The following is a 21,876-nucleotide window of genomic DNA, read 5'->3' on the forward strand; positions in this document are numbered from 1 at the left end:
TACAGGGGTGGGGATTTAATGTGAAGTGATGTCAAAATGACATGTCTTTCATAAAACTCAGTGAAATCACAAAACTCAATAGCAGTTAACAAACGTAGAACTTTGGGGTCCCCATATTGGATTTTGTTGTATTTTGCTGTTTCCGTATTCTAACTTTCATGTTACAGTTAGTCATTCAAGGTAGCTGCACATTTTATCACTCTTGATATGATGCACGGCAATAATGGTAGAATCACCTACCGGTATGTGTCAACTAATCTCATATCTGTACACATCATAAAATTGAATGTATCTATATTCTATACCTCCTCCTAAACCACTGGACGATTTCAACCGGACTCCAGACTTGCTACACATATCACTTATTGTCTGGAAAGAATCGCTGTGGAGGTGAAAGCTACTTACCTATCCAAGTGGTGGGGGTGGAAAAGCAGTGTAGCCTACGACATGCGAATACTCGTACTTTTTTCGTCAGTATTTCGGAATGAGAGCACTTAGTAACTTGCAACAAACTTAACACATCATTTTAAACTTTCATGAAATTTTTCCTCACTGACAACCCCCACAAAATGACGAAAGGAAAAACATTTCGTGCTTACTACATTTTTGCTGTTTATGCACTAAAACCACTGCATGAATCATGATGTTTTAATTTATTACTTCTTTGCTGCTGACTGTATTCATGACATATTTTGTAGATAGTATCCACATACATCGTCGAACATCCCAGTAAAATCGTGTCACTGTACGACACACAGTTCAGGAGATATGTCGTCACGAACACTGAGATGTGTAAAAACTGCCACATCATGCAGGGCATTTTGTTATCCACATCCAGCACTGGATGCACGTGCAAAATTACATTATTGCACAACACATACTTTAGGAGAAACACCCCATAAACATTCAGTTGCATTAAAACAAAACTGCAGGGCTAAGTTCACTAGAGATACAGGTGAAATGCGTGCACAAAAACAAAAAAATGGCTCTGAGCACTATGGGACGTAACTTCTGAGGTCATCAGTACCCTAGAACTTAAAACTACTTAAACCTAACTAACCTAAGGACATCACACACATCCATGCCCGAGGCAGGATTCGAACCTGTGACCGTAGCAGTCGTGCGGTTCCAGACTGTAGCGCTTAGAACCACTTGGCCACTCCGGCCGGCTGTGTACAAAAACATGTGAAATATGTTACATATATGTGACATATATTTGACAAATGTTTATGCGGGCAACACCACAGGTGTCCGGAGACGGACAGAGAGGGCAAGGTGGAGGATGGAGGAGATGGACTACTAGAAGCCTGGAATATACACACTCCTGAGCAACACTGGGTACCCAGGTAGTAATTGATGTAATGAGAAGTACCCTCTACCATGCACTTCAAAGTGGTGTACGATTATATACATATAAATATAATAGAAAGAAACATTCCACATGGGAAAAAATATATTAAAAGAAGATGCTGTGACTTACCAAACGGGAAAGCGATGGTACATAGACACAATAAAAAACACACAAACACACACACAAATATCAAGCTTTCGCAATCCACGGTTGCTTCATCAGGAAATAGGGAAGGAGAGGGAAAGACGAAAGGATGTGGTTTTTAAGGGAGAGGGCAGGGAGTCATTCCAATCCCGGGAGCAGAAAAACTTATCTTAGGGGGGAAAAGGGTCAGGTATACAATCGCACGCGCACACACACACACACACACACACACACACACACACACACACACACACACACACACACATATCCATCCGCACATATACAGACACAAGCAGACAGATGTAAAGGCAAAGAGTTTGGGCAGAGATGTCAGTCGAGGCGGAAGTACAGAGGCAAAGATGTTGTAGAGTGACAAGTGATGTACATATTTTATATATGATGTAAATAAAATGGAAATAAACTTCCAGATGGGAAAAATATATTAAAAACAAAGATTCCAAGACTTACCAAGCGGGAAAGCAGCGGTAGACAGGCACAATAAAATAACACACAAACACACACAAAAAATTTCTTGCTTTCGCAACCAATGGTTGCTTCTTCAGGAAAGAGGGAAGGAGAGGGAAAGACGAAAGGATGTGGTTTTTAAGGGAGAGGGTAAGGAGTCACTCCAATCCTGGGAGCGGAAGGACTTACCTTAGGGGGAAAAAAGGACAGGTGTACACTCGCACACACACACATATCCATCTGTACATGCACAGACACAAGCAGACATTTGTAAAGGCAAAGAGTTCGGGCAGAGATGTCAGTTGTGGCGAAAGTACAAGGGCAAAGAAGTTGTTGAAAGACAGGTGAGGTATGAGCGGCGGCAACTTGAAATTAGCGGAGGTTGAGGCCTGGCGGATATCGAGAAGAGAGGATATACTGAAGGGCAAGTTCCCATCTCCGGAGTTCTGACAGGTTGGTGTTAGTGGGAAGTATCCAGATAACCCGGACGGTGTAACACTGTGCTAAGATGTGCTGGCCGTGCTCCGAGTCATGTTTAGCCACAGGGTGATCCTCATTACCAACAAACACTGTCTGCCTGTGTCCATTCATGCGAATGGACAGTTTGTTGCTGGTCATTCCCACATAGAAAGCGTCACAGTGTAGGCAGGTCAGTTGGTAAATCACGTGGGTGCTTTCACACGTGGCTCTGCCTTTGATCATGTACACCTTCCGGGTTACAGGACCGGAGTAGGTGGTGGTGGGAGGGTGCATAGGACGGGTTTTACACCAGGGGCGGTTATAAGGGTAGGAGCCAGAGGATAGGGAAGGTGGTTTGGGGATTTCATGGTATGAACCAAGAGGTTACGAAGGTTAGGTGGACGGCCGAAAGACACTCTTGGTGGAGTGGGGAGGATTTCGTGAAGGATTGATCTCATTTCAGAGCAGGATTTGAGGAAGTCGTATCTCTGCTGGAGGGCCACATTCAGAGTCTGATGCAGTCCCGGAAAGTATCCTATCACAAGTGGGGCACTTTTGGGGTTCTTCTGTGAGAGGTTCTGGGTTTGAGGGGATGAGGAAGTGGCTCTGGTTATTTGCTTCTGTGCCAGGTCGGGAGGGTAGTTGCGGGATGCAAAAGCTGTTTTCAGGTTGTTGGTGTAATGGTTCAGGGATTCAGGACTGGAGCAGATTCGTTTGCCACGAAGGCCTAGGCTACAGGGAAGCGACCGTTTGATATGGAATGGGTGGCAGCTGTCATCATGGAGGTACTGTTGCTTGTTGGTGGGTTTGATGTGGACGGATGTGTGAAGCTGGCCATTGGACAGATGGAGGTCAACGTCAAGGAAAGTGGCATGGGATTTGGAGTAGGACCAGTTGAATCTGATGGAACCAAAGGAGTTGAGGTTGGAGAGGAAATTCTGGAGTTGTTATTCACTGTGAGTCCAGATCATGAAGATGTCATCAATAAATCTGTACCAAACTTTGGGTTGGCAGGGTTGGGTAACCAAGAAGGCTTCCTCTAAGCGACCCATAAATAGGTTGGCATACGAGGGGGCCATCCTGGTACCCATGGCTGTTCCCTTTAATTGTTGGTATGTCTGGCCTTCAAAAGTGAAGAAGTTGTGGGTCAGGATGAAGCTGGCTAAGGTGATGAGGAAAGAGGTTTTAGGTAGGGTGGCAGGTGGTAAGCATGAAAGGAAGTGCTCCATTGCAGCGAGGCCCTGGACGTGCGGGATATTTGTGTATAGGGAAGTGGCATCAATGGTTACAAGGATGGTTTCCGGGGGTAACAGACTGGGTAAGGATTCCAGGCGTTCAAGAAATGGTTGGTGTCTTTGATGAAGGATAGGAGACTGCATGTAATGGGTTGAAGGTGTTGATCTACGTAGGCAGAGATACGTTCTGTGGGGACTTGGTAACCAGCTACAATGGAGCGGCCGGGATGTTTGGGTTTGTGAATTTTAGGAAGTAGGTAGAAGGTACGAGTGCGAGGTGTCGGTGGCGTCAGGAGTTTGATGGAGTCAGGTGAAAGGTTTTGTAGGGGGCCTAAGGTTCTGAGGATTCCTTGAAGCTCCGCCTGGACATCAGTAATGGGATTACCTTGGAAAACTTTGTTTGTAGAGTTGACTGAAAGCTGACGCAGTCCCTCAGCCAAATACTCCCAACGATCAAGTACCACGGTCGTGGAACCCTTGTCAGCTGGAAGAATGATGATGGATCGGTCAGCTTTCAGATCACGGATAGCCTGGGCTTCGGCTGTGGTGATGTTCGGAGTAGGATTAAGGTTTTTCAAGAAAGATTGAGAGGCAAGGCTGGAAGTGAGAAATTCCTGGAAGGTTTGGAAAGGGTGATTTTGAGGAAGAGGAGGTGGGTCCTGCTGTGATGGAGGACGGAACTGTTCCAGGCTGGTTCAATTTGGATAGTGTCTTGGGGAGTTGGATCACTAGGAGTGGGATCAGGATTATTTTTCTTCGTGGCAAAGTGATATTTCCAGCAGAGACTACACGTGTAGGACAGTAAATCTTTGACAAGGGCAGTTTGGTTGAATCTGGGAGTGGGGCTGAAGGTGAGGCCTTTGGATAGGACAGAGGTTTCGGATTGGGAGAGAGGTTTGGAGGAAAGGTTAACTACTGAATTGGGGTGTTGTGATTCCAGATTGTGTTGACTACAATTTTGGTGTTGGGGGGAGTGGAGCTGGAAGTGGGAGATTGAGTAGATGGGAGAGACTGGGTCTGTGTGCAATGAGAGGAGGTTGAGGTTTGTTGGAAAGGTTGTGGAAGGTGAGTGAGTTGTCTTTCCAGAGGTGGGAAACCAGGAGATTGGATAGTTTTTTGAGGTGGAGGGTGGCATGCTGTTCTAATTTGCGGTTGGCCTGTAGGAGGATGCTATGAACAGCCGATATGGATGTGGGAGAGGAAAGATTGAGGACTTTGATTTGGGATAGGAGTTGACGGGTGTGTTCATTGGCCGAGTCGATGTATAGGTGAAGGATTAGGCGGGTGAGGGCTATGGATTGTGCGTCAGAACTCCGGAGATGGGAACTTGCCCTTCAGTATATCCTCTCTTCTTGATATCCGCCAGGCCAACCTCCGCTAATTTCAAGTTGCTGCCACTCATACCTCACCTGTCTTTCAACAACTTCTTTGCCTCTGTACTTCCGCCACGACTGACATCTCTGCCCGAACTCTTTGCCTTGTGTCTGTGTATGTGCGGATGAATATGTGTGTGTGTGCGAGTGTACACTTGTCCTTTTTTCCCCTACGGTAAGTCTTTCCGCTCCTGGGATTGGAATGACTCCTTACCCTCTCCCTTAAAACCCACATCCTTTCATCTTTCCCTCTCCTTCCCTCTTTCCTGAAGAAGCAACCATTGGTTGCGAAAGCTAGAAATTTTGTGTGTTATTTTATTGTGCCTGTCTACCGATGTGACTTACCAAACAAAAGCGCTGGCAGGTCGATAGATACACAAACAAACACAAACATACACACAAAATTCAAGCTTTCGTAACCAACGGTTGCTTTTTCAGGAAAGAGGGAAGGAAAGGGAAAGACGAAAGGATGTGGGTTTTAAGGGAGAGGGTAAGGAGTCATTCCAATCCCGGGAGCGGAAAGACTTACCTTAGGGGAAAAAAGGACAGTCTTTCCGCTCCCGGGATTGGAATGACTCCTTATCCTCTCCCTTAAAACCCAATTCCCTTCGTCTTTCCCTCTCCTTCCCTCTTTCCTGAAGAAGCAACCATTGGTTGCGAAAGCTTGAATTTTGTGTGTATGTTTGTGCATCTATCGACCTGCCAGCGCATTTGTTTGGTAAGTCACATCAACTTTGTTTTTAGATATATTTTTCCCACGTCGAATGTTTCCCTCTATTATATATATAGCAGCCTACAGTTTGGGGATATCTTAAGCTTTTACACTGCACATAGCTACCTATGTTTGTCCCCATCATTCACTGAGGATGGTGTATTAGTAACATAACACTGGTTCCTAACAACTGCACACTATTTGACATCAGTGAAGTTGGCATCGTACTGATGGATTGAAACTTAACCCTGGTCTGTCTCTTCAGGACAGGGTCATCGCAAAATTCGTCTACCTCCAAACTGCTGAACTGCAACACGAGCCCGTCACACGAGAACTAAACAGAGTGGCAAACTGCTAGGGATTCATTTTCGAATAGTACATGGCCGCATCCCCTGCAGTCAAATACTACGGTCCATTGTAAAAGCTGGACAGCACGTGTGAGTCACTCAGGTAATTGCACAGAGATTAACTAAATATCAGATGTGATGACGTAGACACTCAGCGTAAACTATACAAGAGAGACTGAGTGGCTGTTTCCTCAGGTTTCATGAATTGTCAGTGTAGAGAACTGAAACTAGTCAGACTTATACAATCTAAGACAAAAAATTATGCACCATGGAGGAATTATCTGAATGACATGGAAGTAGATAGATTCAATGTACATGTACAGACAAACAAATGTTTGCAGTTACAGAAAAATAGAAGATTTATTCGAGAGAAAGAGGTTCATGAACTGAGCAAGTCAATAACGCATTGCTCCACCACTGGCTGTTATGCAAGCAGTTATCTGGCTTTGCACTGACTGATCATTGTCTGTCCTCCTGAGGGACATCACACCAAATTATGACCAATTGGTGTGTTAAATTGTCAAAATAGCAAGCTACCTATAACACTCCACATTTTCACCTGCTCCAGCGATCCTGCTGGCCAAGGTGGGGTTTGGCAAGCATGAAGACAAGGAGTTAAAACTATCACAGTGTAAAGGCAGGCATTATCTTTCTGAAATATAAGCCCATGATGGCTTACCATGACGAGCAATAAAAATGGGTGTGCAATATCACCGACTTACCACTGTGCTGGCTGCCATGGATAACAACCAAAGGGGACCTGCTCTGAAAAGAAATGCCACCCGAGACCATTACTCCTGGCTGTCAGCCCATGTGGCATGCAATGGTCTGGTTGGCATCCCATTGATGTCCAGGACACCTCCAAACGTGTCTCTGCTGGTCATTGAGGCTCAGTTTGAAGCGGGACTACAGTCAATGAGACTCCAGGCAAAAATCATGTTTGGAGACAGCCTGGACAGTGGTGGATACCTATGCAACTGGCGCCTGCCATACTTCCTGACAACCAGGAGTGACAGTTTGGCGCGCCATTTCTTTTCGCAGCAGGCCCCGTTTGGTTGTCATCTGTGGCAACCTTACAGCACAGTGATACGCTATGTAATCAAAAGTATCCGAAGACCCCAAAAAACATACATTTTTCATATTAGGTGTATTGTGCTGCCACCAGGTACTCCATATCAGTGAACTCAGTAGTCATTAGACATCATGAGAGAGCAGAATGTAATGTTCCGCGGAACTCATGGACTTCGAAAGTGATGGGGTGAGTGGGTGTCACTTGTGTCATACGTCTGTACGCGACAATTCCACACTCCTAAACATCCCTAGGTCCACTGTTTCCTATGTGATAGTGAAGTGGAAATGTGAAGGGACACTTACAGGCCAACCTCGTCTGTTGACTGATAGAGAATGCAGAAAGCTGAAGTGTGCCTAATGTGTAATGGGAAGACATCGATTCAGACCATCACACAGGAATTCCAGACTGCATCAGGATCCACTGCAAGTACTATGACAGTCAGGCCGAAGGTGAGAAAACTTGGATTTCACGGTCGTGTGGCTGCTCATAAGCCACACATCACGCCGGTAAATGCTAAATGATGCCTCGCTTGGTGAAAGGAGAGTAAACATCGGACAACTGAACGGTGGAAAAATGTTATGTAGAGTGATAAATCACGCTATACACTGTGGCAATCTGATGGCAAGGTGCGGGTATGGCAAATGCCCAGTCAACGTCATCTGCCAGCATGTGTAGTGCCAACAGTAAAATTCGGAGGCGGTGGTGTTATGGCATGGTCGTACACTCCTGGAAATGGAAAAAAGAACACATTGACACCGGTGTGTCAGACCCACCATACTTGCTCCAGACACTGCGAGAGGGCTGTACAAGCAATGATCACACGCACGGCACAGCGGACACACCAGGAACCGCGGTGTTGGCCGTCGAATGGCGCTAGCTGCGCAGCATTTGTGCACCGCCGCCGTCAGTGTCAGCCAGTTTGCCGTGGCATACGGAGCTCCATCGCAGTCTTTAACACTGGTAGCATGCCGCGACAGCGTGGACGTGAACTGTATGTGCAGTTGACGGACTTTGAGCGAGGGCGTAAAGTGGGCATGCGGGAGGCCGGGTGGACGTACCGCCGAATTGCTCAACACGTGAGGCGTGAGGTCTCCACAGTACATCGATGTTGTCGCCAGTGGTCGGCGGAAGGTGCACGTGCCCGTCGACCTGGGACCGGACCGCAGCGACGCACGGATGCACGCCAAGACCGTAGGATCCTACGCAGTGCCGTAGGGGACCGCACCGCCACTTCCCAGCAAATTAGGGACACTGTTGCTCCTGGGGTATCGGCGAGGACCATTCGCAACCGTCTCCATGAAGCTGGGCTACGGTCCCGCACACCGTTAGCCCGTCTTCCGCTCACGCCCCAACATCGTGCAGCCTGCCTCCAGTGGTGTCGCGACAGGCGTGAATGGAGGGACGAATGGAGACGTGTCGTCTTCAGCGATGAATGTCGCTTCTGCCTTGGTGCCAATGATGGTCGTATGCGTGTTTGGCACCGTGCAGGTGAGCGCCACAATCAGGACTGCATACGACCGAGGCACACAGGGCCAACACCCGGCATCATGGTGTGGGGAGCGATCTCCTACACTGGCCGTACACCTCTGGTGATCGTCGAGGGGACACTGAATAGTGCACGGTACATCCAAACCGTCATCGAACCCATCGTTCTACTATTCCTAGACCGGCAAGGGAACTTGCTGTTCCAACAGGACAATACACGTCCGCATGTATCCCGTGCCACCCAACGTGTTCTAGAAGGTATAAGTCAACTACCCTGGCCAGCAAGATCTCCGGATCTGTCCCCCATTGAGCATGTTTGGGACTGGATGAAGCGTTGTCTCACGCGGTCTGCACGTCCAGCACGAACGCTGGTCCAACTGAGGCGCCAGGTGGAAATGGCATGGCAAGCTGTTTCACAGGACTGCATCCAGCATCTCTACGATCGTCTCCATGGGAGAATAGCAGCCTGCATTGCTGCGAAAGGTGGATATACACTGTACTAGTGCCGACATTGTGCATCCTCTGTTGCCTGTGTCTATGTGCCTGTGGTTCTGTCAGTGTGATCATGTGATGTATCTGACCCCAAGAATGTGTCAATAAAGTTTCCCCTTCCTGGGACAATGAATTCATGGTGTTCTTATTTCAATTTCCAGGAGTGTATTTTTCATGGAGGGGGCTTGCATCTCTTGTTGTTTTGCGTGGCACTATCACTGTGCAGGTCCACATTGATGTTTTAAGCACCTTCTTGCTTCCCACTGTTGAAGAGCAGTTCAGAGATGGCGACTGCATCTTTCAACAGGATCGAGCACCTGTTCATAATGCACGTCCTGCAGCAGAGGGGTTACACACCAAACTGACATCCCTGTAACGGACTGGCTTGCACAGAGTCCTTACCTGAATCATATAGAACACATTTGGGATGTTTTGGAATGCCTACTTCATGCCAGGCTTCACCAACCGACATTGATACCTCTCCTCAGTTCATCACCCCATGAGATAGGGCTGCCATTTCCCAAGAAATCTTCCAACACCTGATTGAATGTATGCCTGCGAGAGTGGAAGCTGGCAACACCATGCTGGATCCCAGCATTACTGATGGAGGGTTCCACAAACGTGTAAGTCATATTCAGCCAGGTGTTCGTATGCTTTTGGTCACATAGTGTATGTCAATGATACTGTACACCTTGGTTTGTTGCCCTTGTGGCAAGCCATACTGGGCTTACATTTCAGCAAGATAATGGGTGCCCACACCAAGGTCACCAGATCTCTTCCCAATTGAGAACTTTTGGAGCACTGAGGGAAGTATTATCCAACCAGCTTGGGATTTTGAGAATCTAATGTGCCAGTTGGACAGAATGTCATCCAACAACTTTATCAATCACTGCAAAGCTGAATAACTGCTTGTATAAGGACACAGGTGGAGGAATGTATGATTGACTTGCTCAGTTTGTTAAAATCTTTCTATTGAATAAATCTTCTAATTTTTATGAAATTGTAATCACTTTTTTGTCTGTGCATGTCCATCACATATAGTGTAATATGTCCCTTTCGGATACTTCCTTGGTGGTGCACATTTTCTCTTTCTCTCTTCTTTTAAGAGTGTATTTGCAAACTTTCCCAAGGGGTGCCACACAGTGGCCTGTTGTGCAAGGTTGATATCTGGCCACAATGCCTGATCATTGTCTGTGACTTCAGAGGCTCTGTCCATAACCACACAGTGTTAGAGATGGAGTGGAGTTCAGTTCTAATAATGCACATCTGTGTTTATCTCTCTCAAATGAACATAATTTTGCAGTTGCTCATACCTTGTGATCACATCTTTGTGTGTTGAACTCTCAGTGAATAAACTGAATTTCTTGTTACTGCCTCAGAATTATTTTATTTTATCGGAATTATTAATTTATTAACTTATAATAGATTGTTTCAAGTTATGTGTTCCCATTAACAGTGTGTTTGACACTTAGGAATCTGTTGTACGTGTACAGTAAAATATTAAACAGATATGGATAAGAATGTAATAAACTGGAATCAGTGTAAGACAGGAACTTGTTCTATTTGAAGTGTTTTGACCTTGCACAAAGTCAACTGACACTGACAACTGTACTATGTGCAATAGCACTGGAGTGTTGTACCTGTTGTGCACTTTTAACAGTGCCATCTCACCCGAATAAAGTTCATGTACGTTTCACAGCCCGATTACTGTCCTTGTCAGATCACTATACACATTCCTTCGTGACACATGTTGGCACACTGCAAGGCACATAATCATATACACACTCACAGGCAGTACAATGTGCAGTCTTCACAAACAGTGATACACTGGTTAATCCTCTCTAAAATGTGTTCTGTCTGGCAGGAAAATGCTTTTAGCCTGCCTGCAACATTGCTTCTTCTCTTCCAAATTCTGTCAAGCTCTCCACTGCTAATTTCCTGACACTGCATCAAGCCTTCATTAGTACATTACCAAATCTATAACTCACATAGGCATGCATATCTTAACTGATACCATTTTGTCCAGGGCTTCATTTGATGTCTGACTAATACTGACATTTGAATAACAAACAAAAATTTTATGGAACTTTTGTCAATTACCAACATTGGCACCAATAAAACACATACTAATCACACACTACAAGTTGGCCCTTTTGCAAAGGATGCTGGGAGTGACATATATAAAGCAGCATGTATTTATGTATGTCCAGGATCACCTCCCAAACCATGGATTGATTTTGGCCATTTTTGGCACAGAAGCAGCAGGCCTCACAAGTATTTGCACTGAAGGTTTTATAACCTACAAGCTCCAATAGGAATGGAGATATAGGTAAAACCCTGTTCAACAGACATGTTGGATGTGAACAGTATTGGCCTGCTGAATCAACCTGCTTTGCAGGGTAGCCTAAATGTCAGAGGCAAGAAATGGTTTCTCAGGCTCCAACATGTAGGGTGCACTGCATTACAGATATGTTCAGCAGAATTGGCCTGGTTCGCATAATGGTCTGTATGTCATGGGCACGTAAATAAATTTCAGTCCCTTGATGTGTAGTCTGCCTTGCACGCCACACACATGTTGTGGGAGTAATGTTGACCTGCTTTATTGAAAAGTACTGAAGGGGTTACACATGCTGAGGAGCATGGCTGTCAGGTTGACATGGGTAGATGAGGGGATGGACAGAGCAAGGAATTGTAACGTGCCGGGCCATTTCCTCACCCGGGGCACCACATGTAACATGCCGGGCCGTTTCCTCACCCGGGGCACCACATGTAACGTGCCGGGCGGTTTCCTCACCCGGGGCACCACATGTAACATGCCGGGCCGTTTCCTCACCTGGGGCACCACATGTAACGTGCCGGGCGGTTTCCTCACGCGGGGCACCACATGTAACATGCCGGGCTGTTTACTCACCCGGGGCACCACATGTAACGTGCCGGGCTGTTTCCTCGTATTAGTGCCTCTTACTAGTTCATGTCACAATCGGATGTACCGGTATTGAAACATTTCCTCACCCAGTAGATAGTGCGCAGTGTTTTTGACCTACCTTGCTTTGTTTATTCAATATTGTCTTCCCGGCAGCTGCGTCCATCTCATCTAAATCACACAGAAATTAAGAAGCCAGGATCCTCGGTTAAGTTTTCCAAAATCAAAAGTCAAGATTGTATTCATTGTTGAACATTTATGTCAACCACAGTACGAATTATTTGTTATTACTCGCACACACAATATTCGTGTGACCAGGGCTCTTACACTTAATTGTCACATTAGGTAGGTCAAAAAATTCCAGTATTTAACAATGTTCACAATTACACTTTTTTGGTACAACCGTAGACAGACAGTGGGAGAAAGTCATAGATGCAGAGAAGGGAAAGAGGATATGTGTTCAATATATGTGGGTGAAGCCACTGGGAAAAGGCTAGCAGCTTACAAAGGAAACAAACATGTAATGTTAATGTGTTGCAAATGTGACACCGAAGATGATGATGAGCTGATAGAAGTACCAGGTATAACCTCTTTGCTTATTTTTCTGATGAATGACAATAATCACTACACAAAATGCCACACATAAATATATACTATTTTCCTAAGAGCTACTTATTGTTACAGTTCATATTGTTATTTTGTTGCTATGGCTGATAATGAGTGTAATTGTTCCGCTGTGGCGCAGGACAGCTGACTTTCCCTGAACAGGAATGGGCCACCTTATAGTGTGTGATTTGTATCTGACGAACATAAACATGACTTCCATCAGTGCTACCAACACACTATTAATCGAAACGAAAATGTAGTGTCATCTGATGTGGCACACAGGTGTAGTTGTGAGACAAGGCAGTGCCTAATATTTTGCCTCCTTCAGGTGAGGCAGCTCCATTTAAGACATCATTCTTATGGCATTAACAAAACTATATGTCAGAATTACAAAACATCTTTTAATTCAAAATATGTTTTATAACAATTCAATTTAGACTGAAGATCTATTTAATGTTAGACTCAGTGCTTCAAAATAGGAATTTATGTCCCTCACAAGTTGCTGGCTTAGTTTGTATGCAAATAATATTTACAATACTGGATGACATGGAAACAGAAGAACTAAAAAAATATAAAAGCAAAAGTCAGCACAAATGTGCAATAAATAAATAAATGAAAATAAAAACTATAGAAATGAACAGACTGTCATCATGTATAAGAAATGAATGTAATTAGGAGACTAAAAACCTGGAATCAAATTTTATCAATGAAATGTATTCTGAAAGTTACTGACAAACTTTCATTGATTTCCTCACTTGGATAACTGGGGTTGATTAGGGGCGCACAAGTCACTGGAGTGGTGTTCAAATAAAGGCTTGCAGCCAGCTGTTGAAACAATTGAAATTAATGTTGTTATACATGTTTTAATAAATTAATATTAAAAACACATGGTTTTTAAGTAAATTCTGACCTTGTGCGTTGACTAAATATTGCAGTTGCTACAAAAAAACCTTTAAAAAATAAATGGTAGAAAAGTAAGTTGAACAGTGCTATCATATCAGGCAGTTGGAATTGGTTCATGGAAATTATCCTCCATAAAACTTTATATCACTACAGTTGACATATTCGTCTGGAGGGAATCAGCAACAGTATTCATATTTAAAATAATTCTCAATTATTCTTCAGTTTCATCTGCACATTGTTAATTACATGATGTGTTATGATCACTATGGATAATCTTCAAATCTATGTAGTTGCAAGTATTGAACTCTCATATTTGATTTGATTTGATTTTAATTAATTACTTTATTTAACCTGATCTTATTAAGGCCGTCATGCTCTGCCTTACATCAGACAAGGCTTTCACACATATAGTACCAGTTTTACAACTCAGTTACCTAACCTGGTGTCAGTTTTATCATCTGAAGTGTGATGTGACTGTAGAACTATGCCTGCTGAAGCCACATACTGGGGATTGTGTCTGAATCTAGCACACACCTGATATTTCTCACACTTTACTAACACATATGCTACAGAAAAATTATGTGGCTGTAGGTTTCTGAGGTCAAAAACTGTAACAACAACACTCTTCTGAATTCTGAACTGAGGATTGTTGTTACACTAAATTAACATCTCGATGTGACAATTAATAGTAGGCCATGCAATAAACGTGTTACAAGACCAGTTCAATAAGTACTTATGCTACAAGATCGGTGTAATTGGTAATGCAGACTGGTGATATGGTGTGCCTCCATTTGTTTGACAACACTTCGGACTTGCCCATCATTTTGGAAGTTGTGCTGTGTTGCTTTTGCTGAAATACAAGAAAGTTTCTCTATCTTTTTTATGGGAAACTGTGTGATGAGATAAAAATTAGATGCAGTTTATAGTTGTGTTTTACCATCAATGATAACAGCTACATACTGGTTCGATGAATCTAAACATTGATAAGTGTTCAGTTTTGATTAGCACCACCCAGGACAACTGACAGATGTGGTTGCCAAAAAGTCACAATAAAATTCCACAACAAAATTCCCACTACTCAGTGAATCAAGCTGTGCAAATTAGTAGAAGTTATGGAAGAGTAGATCCAGATAATAACTGGTATTTTACATGATAATTTAGTGATGAAATATATTTGGATCTGTGGGTGGTCATGATTGCATGACAATGGACAACAAGAAACTGTTGCTTCAAAGCTGTGTTTGGAATATTTAATCTGTACAAATTTTGCATCAAATTGTTACCATTGACTAAAACTGGATTCATCACTGTACTCCCAAAAATGAGCAACAATTGCAATGATGGGTTGGTCGAGATGAATCTGTTCAAATAAAGTTGAAAAGAATCCCTTCGGCTAGAAAAAAACGGTGGCTTTAGCGATTTGAAGGGCATCACACTCATAATTTCTTAGAAAAAGGAAAAAACAATCACTGAACAATACTATATGAGATATTAGATAATGCCAACAAGGACTTAAAGAAAGAATGCCCGATTTTGTTGAGAAGAAAATGCTGTTTTACCACAATAACACACTAGTCAATTCATCTGGAACCGTTACCGCAAAACTTCATGAACAGTGATATGGATGGCTCCCACACACCTTGTATTCACTTGACTTGGCTCTTTGCAATTTTTTTTCTTAATAAAATCAAGAAACAGTAAAAAATAACTCTTCTCAAATCAGAACATTGTTACTGACACAGAAGTGTATTTCACACAGCTTGAGAAATTCCTATTTTTTGGAGGTGTTACAAAAATGCATGGATATTGAAACATCATATCATTGAAAGCAGGTTATGCTGAAAGATCAATAATTTGTAACTTCAAAAAGTTGCATTGTTCCTATTATACATACATATTGAACTGGCCTCTGAAGTTTCACACATGATACACAAATCACATTATGCATTTAGGTCACACTGAGTGTGTACCTTATTCCATAATGGAATACATGTTCAACCAAACCCTCACTGAGCTGACACATTTCTTCTCCATCAAACAATTAAACAAATCAGCAATTTTCCCAGACACCAATGGAGCAGACTGACACATTATGCAAAATGAGTTAAAATTTAGTGAAACATTTGTATTTCAGGGATTGGCAGTACCAATTAATTTCTTCACTGAAGTAAGATTTTAGGTTGATCTGTAACCAAAGGTTTAGAGAGAGGATTTACAAAACAAAAGATAAAAATATAAGATCAGCAGAACAGCTAGTATTACTGAATGATATATTTGAACATGAGTTTTTATTAAATTTTATAAACATATTCATGTACAACACATTTCAGTCTCATAAACATACAAAGTGGTATAAACGTGTTTAAATATAAAACAATGTTAAAATTTTCAGACTACACTAAAAGGTTTCAACATCTTTGACGTGCTAAAACAAACCGCACAGTAAGTGGTGCATGCACCTATGCTACAGTGTCTGTAATTTTGTGATGGACATTTTAAAAATTGTGCACTCGTTACATTGACTGTGTAATTAGAAGTTGATCAAGCATAAGAGATCAATCTTCCAGAGTCCATATAAAACATGTTACAAAAAGATTAAGTCAGTGACAAGGTGGTATTTTCATAAAAAGTATGAGACAAAGTTTATTAATTTCCTAACACAGCCCTAGGCAAAAATATGTTTGCATATGACTCTTAAAGTCGTCTGGTAATGACAAAACTTAATCTAGTATCATTAATTCATATTTAAATGCAAGATTTAAAAAAATACAGTGCCAAAATGACTCGCCTGGTATGATCCACGGAATACATAAAAGTGTCAATAATTTGTGGTAACATTATCATCATCGAAATACGGTTGTGCAGAACTATCAAGCAGTTGTCAGCGTCCCTGAAAAAGAGAAAAACAGTGACACATCTTATAGGCACCAAAATAACTGTTAATACAATATAAAAGGTAGCAGCTAACCAGGAAAACAATGAAGCAATTGTATGGGGTGGTAAAGCGTGAAAAGAAGTTTAAGGCTTATGATGTCATTGACAACGAAGTCATTACAGAGAAAAGCACTAGACTAGATTTAAAAAGGTTTGGAAAGAAAACCTGCTCTGTTCTTTTCAGTTGAACTGTCCCAGCATTTTCATTAAGAGACTGAGGGAAACCTCACAAAACCAAAATCTGGATGGGTGGATGTGGATTTGAACAATAATATTAATGTAATTAAAGTAATTATAAACTCCCATCTACATCTCCCTAGCTCTATGACTTGCATGTACACCCCTACGTCACGGGAGGCGGACCCACCAGTATAAAATGAGGCGTAGAGCACTGTGTTGTCAGCAGAGAAAGATAAAGTGCGGAATTAGTTGGTCAGGGGGGTTCAGTGGTTTTGGACACGGACTACTGATTGGATGTGATCTATGTAACAAATTCATCAGGGACATTTCAGCCCAGTCACCTGTTGGTGGTGTCACTTTGAAGTGGAATCATAACTGAGGCAAGTGAGACCTCAGATACTGATGCACAAGAACTGTTGAGCACTGCAGATGGTGGTTGTAAAAAATCTTGTAATGTCAGAGGAAGGAATCACTTCCAAACTCCAAAGTGCTTCCAGAAGTCCAGCTATCACGATGACTGTGCGTAAAAAGAATGGGATGCAATTGTTGACCGACTCTGCACACGTCACACATTCAAACATTTCTCTAGTGAGTGTGAGTGATGCTCGAGGTGGAGTACAGAGGAGCACCGCTGGGCAGTGAACGATTAGAAACAAATTATTTGGAGTGACAAATCATTCTACACCCTGTGGCAATCCAACAGAGGGGTTTTGGTTTGGCGAATTACTAGTGAATGTTATTTGCAATCGTGTGTAGTGCCAGCAGTGAAATACACAGGAGGTAGTTTTACTGTACAGGGGTGTATTTCACGGTTAGGGTGTGATCTCTTTATTTTGCATAAGAAAATGCAAAATGCAGAAAGATGTGAACACATGTTATTGTATTGTGTACTGTGTACAGGAGAGAAACAGTTTTTTTGTGGGGGTTTAGGGTGCAAAACATCGAAGGTCATAAGCGACCAGTATAGAACCATAACATGCTGGGACTGCAAGGGTAAAAACTGTTACGAGGTCCAATACAGAAAGGAAGAAAAAACAAATCTAAAACGTCAAGACGTTACGGAAGAGTATCGAAAAGACGGTGACAAGACACAATGGAGTCACCAGATAGAAATCAAATCTCTTTCGTTACATTACTGCTTTTTAAAAAAAAACTTAAATGCGAGCCACAGCTCACACGTCATCTGCTAAATGTCCGGCAAAGCAGCCGGCAGCCCGACCCTGAGATGTAAGTGGCTAAAATAGGGGTGGAGGATCAGGAAATGTCTGACTTAATGGCTAGCTACAGAAAGGACAGCTGGGTGCAAGGCTGCCACTCGACAAGTGGCGGTGACCAAATATGGCAGTGCCCTATTCGCAACCGAGGTAACATTACTTCCTCACAGCGAGATGGCCACGAGGAAGTCGACCAGGCTGTTGGGAGAGGTTTGACCCCTCTGAGTTTGTTCACCGATAGAGAAAAGTATGAATATCTTGCAAAGGAACAGAATAAGAGGTGGACAAAACAAAATGTCCAAACACTCTGTGACCAAAATGGTACTGAAACAGAGGATGACAGACTCAAGGCCGAAATACTAAACGTCTTTTTCCAAAGCTGTTTCACAGAGAAAGGCTGCACTGTAGTTCCTTCTCTAGATTGTCGCACAGATGACAAAATGATAGATATCGAAATAGATGACAGAGGGATAGAGAAACAATTAAAATCGCTCAAAAGAGGAAAGGCCACTGGACCTGATGAGATACCAGTTCGATTTTACACAGAGTACGCGAAGGAAGTGGCCCCCCTTCTTGCAGCGGTGTACCGTAAGTCTCTAGAAGAGTATAGTGTTCCAAAGGATTGGAAAAGGGCACAGGTCAACGCCCGTTTTCAAGAGGGGGACCTATATCTCTAACGTCGATCAATCGTAGAATTTTGGAATACATATTATTTTTGAGTATAATGACTTTTCTGCAAACTATAAATCTACTCTGTAGGAATCAGCACAGGTTTCGAAAAAGACAATCGTGTGAAACCCAGCTCGCGCTATTCGTCCACAAGACTCAGAGGGCCATAGACACGGGTTCACAGGTAGATGCCGTGTTTCTTGACTTCCGCAAGGCGTTCGATACAGTTCTCCACAGTCTTTTAATGAACTAAGTAAGAGCATATGGACTATCAGACCAATTGTGTGATGGAATTGAAGAGCTCCTAGATAACAGAACGCAGCATGTCATTCTTGATGGAGAGAAGTCTTCCGAAGTAAGAGTGACTTCAGGTGTGCCGCAGGGGAGTGTCATAGGACCGTTGCTATTCACAATATACATAAATGACCTTGTGGATGACATCGGAAGTTCACTGAGGCTTTTTGCAGATGATGCTGTGGTATATCGAGAGGTTGTAACAATGGAAAATTGTACTGAAATGCAGGAGGATCTGCAGCGAATTGATGCATGGTGCAGGGAATGGCAATTGAATCTCAATGTAGACAAGTGTAATGTGCTGCAAATACATAGAAATAAAGATCCCATATCATTCAGCTACAATATAGCGGGTCAGAAACGGTGAGCAGTTAATTCCATAAATTATCTGGGAGTACGCATTAGGAGTGATTTAAAATGGAATGATCATATAAAGTAGATTGTCGGTAAAGCAGATGCCAGACTGAGATTCATTGGAAGAATCCTAAGGAAATGCAATCCGAAAACAAAGGAAATAGGTTACAGTACGCTTGTTCGTTCGCCCACTGCTTGAATACTGCTCAGCAGTGTGGGATCCGTACCAGATAGGGTTGATAGAAGAGAGAGAGAAGATCCAACGGAGAGCAGCGCGCTTCGTTACAGGATCATTTAGTAATCGCGAAAGCGTTACGGAAATGATAGATAAACTCCAGTGGAAGACTCTGCAGGAGAGACGCTCAGTAGCTTTTGTTGAAGTTTCAAGAACATACCTTCACCGAGGAGTCAAATAGTGTATTGCTCCCTCCTACATATATCTCGCGAAGAGACCGTGAGGATAAAACCAGAGAGATTAGAGCCCACACAGAGGCATACCGACAATCTTTCTTTCCACGAACAATACGAGAGTGGAATAGAAGGGAGAACCAATGGAGGTACTCAAGGTACCGTCCGCCACACACCGTCAGGTGGCTTGCGGAGTAGGGATGTAGATGTAGATGTAGACCGATATGGACTGCAGCTTTGACTGCACCATCAGCAATGTCATTCCCAGACACACCAACATGGCCAGGAGCCCACATGAACATCACTTGGGCTCCCCCATCCGGGAGCAAATGGAGGCAGTCCCGGATCTGTCGAATGATGGGGTGGACTGGATCTGGATCATCCAGACTCTGAAGGGCACTGAGCGAGTCAGAGCACACCACACAGCAAGTGAGCTGGTGCCTCCGGATGTAGTGAACAGCCTGATAGAGGGCAAAAAGCACTGCAGTAAAAATTGTGCATTGGTCGAGAAGCCGTAATTGAAACTTATCATCCCCAACGACAATGGCACAGCCAACACCGTGAGCGGACTTGGAACCATCAGCGTACAAAAATATGCTATCGGCAAGTTGTGAGCAAAGTTTGAGGAATTTACAGCGATACGTCAGCTCGGGAGTCGAATCCTTCGAGAACGAGCTGAGGTCAAAATGAACAGAAACCAGTGCCTGAAGACAAGGTGGTGAAGGGCTCTCACCCATTCAGAAAATGGCAGGAAGTGTGAACTGCAGCTGCTGAAGCAGGTGACGAAAGTGGATGCCAGGAGACCACAGTGAGGAAACGTACATTTCGTATTGACGGTCAAGAATGTCATAAAAAAAAAGTCAAAGGTTGGGTGGCCTCGTATGGAAGAAAGCCGACACGCATACCTACCGAGTAGGATGTCGCGCCGGCGTGACAGTGGTAGTTCACCGGCTTCTGCATAGAGACTCTCCACTGGGCTAGTACGGAAGGCACCAGTGGCGAGACAGATCCCCAGATGGTGTATTGTATTTAGACGGCGCAAGATAGATGGCTGTGCAGAGGAGTAGACAATGCATCCGTAATCCAACTTGGAGTGGACAAGAGATTGATAGAGGCGGAGGAGGACAGCCCTGTCAGCTCCCCGAGAGATACCACTCAATTGAAACAGTTTGGTGGTGACGACTGTGTCAGCATGACAATGCAGCCTGTCACAAAGCAGCATCTCTGAGCAGCAGTTTGTGGAACTTACAGTCCTGCAATGGACAGGCCTGCCTAGAGTCCAGACCTGAACCCAATGGAATGTCTTTGGACCAGTGAGAACGTTGACTTTGCCCCAGACTGCAGTGTCCAACATCACTACTTTCTCCAGCTTCGGCTCTTGAGAAAGGGTGGGCTCCCATTTCTACATAAACAGTCAGACACATCACTGAAACTGTCCCTGGCAGAGTTCGAGCCATCACAAAGGTAAAGTATTGAAACGCCCCATATTAATGTCCACTAATGTGTGTCCTGATTAGATAGAGTAAATGCAGGTATATTAAGGTGCAGAAAAATAAGGCTGATTTTTCAAAACATAAAGATATGAAAGAATGATTTCTCCAATATTTTGTTGCTTCTACAAGCTGCTACAGAATTTTGTGTGTGTGTGTGTGTGTGTGTGTGTCTGTCTATGTCGACTTACAGGATATAGAGGCTGTCACAAACCAGAATAGTGATAATGAAAACAATGAATTCCAAAGCAGTAGTGATTATTTTCAACTGTTTCCACACTATACCCTCTTTTGCAACCTAGCACACTTCTAGCTGTTGCAGTGTCTTTCTGCTTCACAACTTTTCTACTTTAACTGGACTCATATGAGTACCAAATTGAAGTACTATTAATTTTGGGGACGTGTCTCTTATTTTAATGCAAATTTATTATATTTCAAATCTATGATGACTTTCTTATTTTCCTTCATTTTTTTTATTTTTTCATCATCATCACTGTCCTCCCTCCTCCTCCTCCTCCTCCTCCTCCTCCTCCTGCCCTCTTTCTTCTTCTTCATCTTGATCTCTCCCAATTTCTTTTCCCGCTAACCTAGGCTTTTACAATGATGCCCTATGGGGCGCAAGCAGTGCACAGCTAGTGATGTCTAAGTGCCAGGCAGCCCTGTTACAAGTGTTCTACACATGTATGCACTACTTGGCCAACCTTGCCCATGTTTGTTCAGCTGGTACAGAGCTGTCACATATGCTACAACTCAGCTTCCTGACTGC

The 21,876-nt window shown here is 43.5% G+C and overlaps 1 protein-coding gene across 3 annotated transcripts in view; it reads right to left on the reverse strand.

Moving 5' to 3' along the window:
• Positions 1 to 15,804: 15,804 nt before the first annotated feature.
• Positions 15,805 to 21,876, reverse strand: part of LOC126293444 (meiosis-specific nuclear structural protein 1-like) — a 98,729-nt gene continuing 92,657 nt past the window's right edge. The window contains exon 12 of one of the 3 annotated variants that reach the window (XR_007552289.1): positions 15,805 to 16,457. The gene's annotated coding sequence lies outside the window, so the exon portion shown is untranslated. The remainder of the gene's footprint in view (positions 16,458 to 21,876) is intronic. The other 2 variants (XM_049986677.1, XM_049986676.1) reach the window with 2 other exon arrangements.

This window comes from Schistocerca gregaria, chromosome 10 (genome assembly GCF_023897955.1).
Source record: "Schistocerca gregaria isolate iqSchGreg1 chromosome 10, iqSchGreg1.2, whole genome shotgun sequence".
Classification (NCBI taxonomy): Eukaryota; Metazoa; Arthropoda; class Insecta; order Orthoptera; family Acrididae; genus Schistocerca; species Schistocerca gregaria.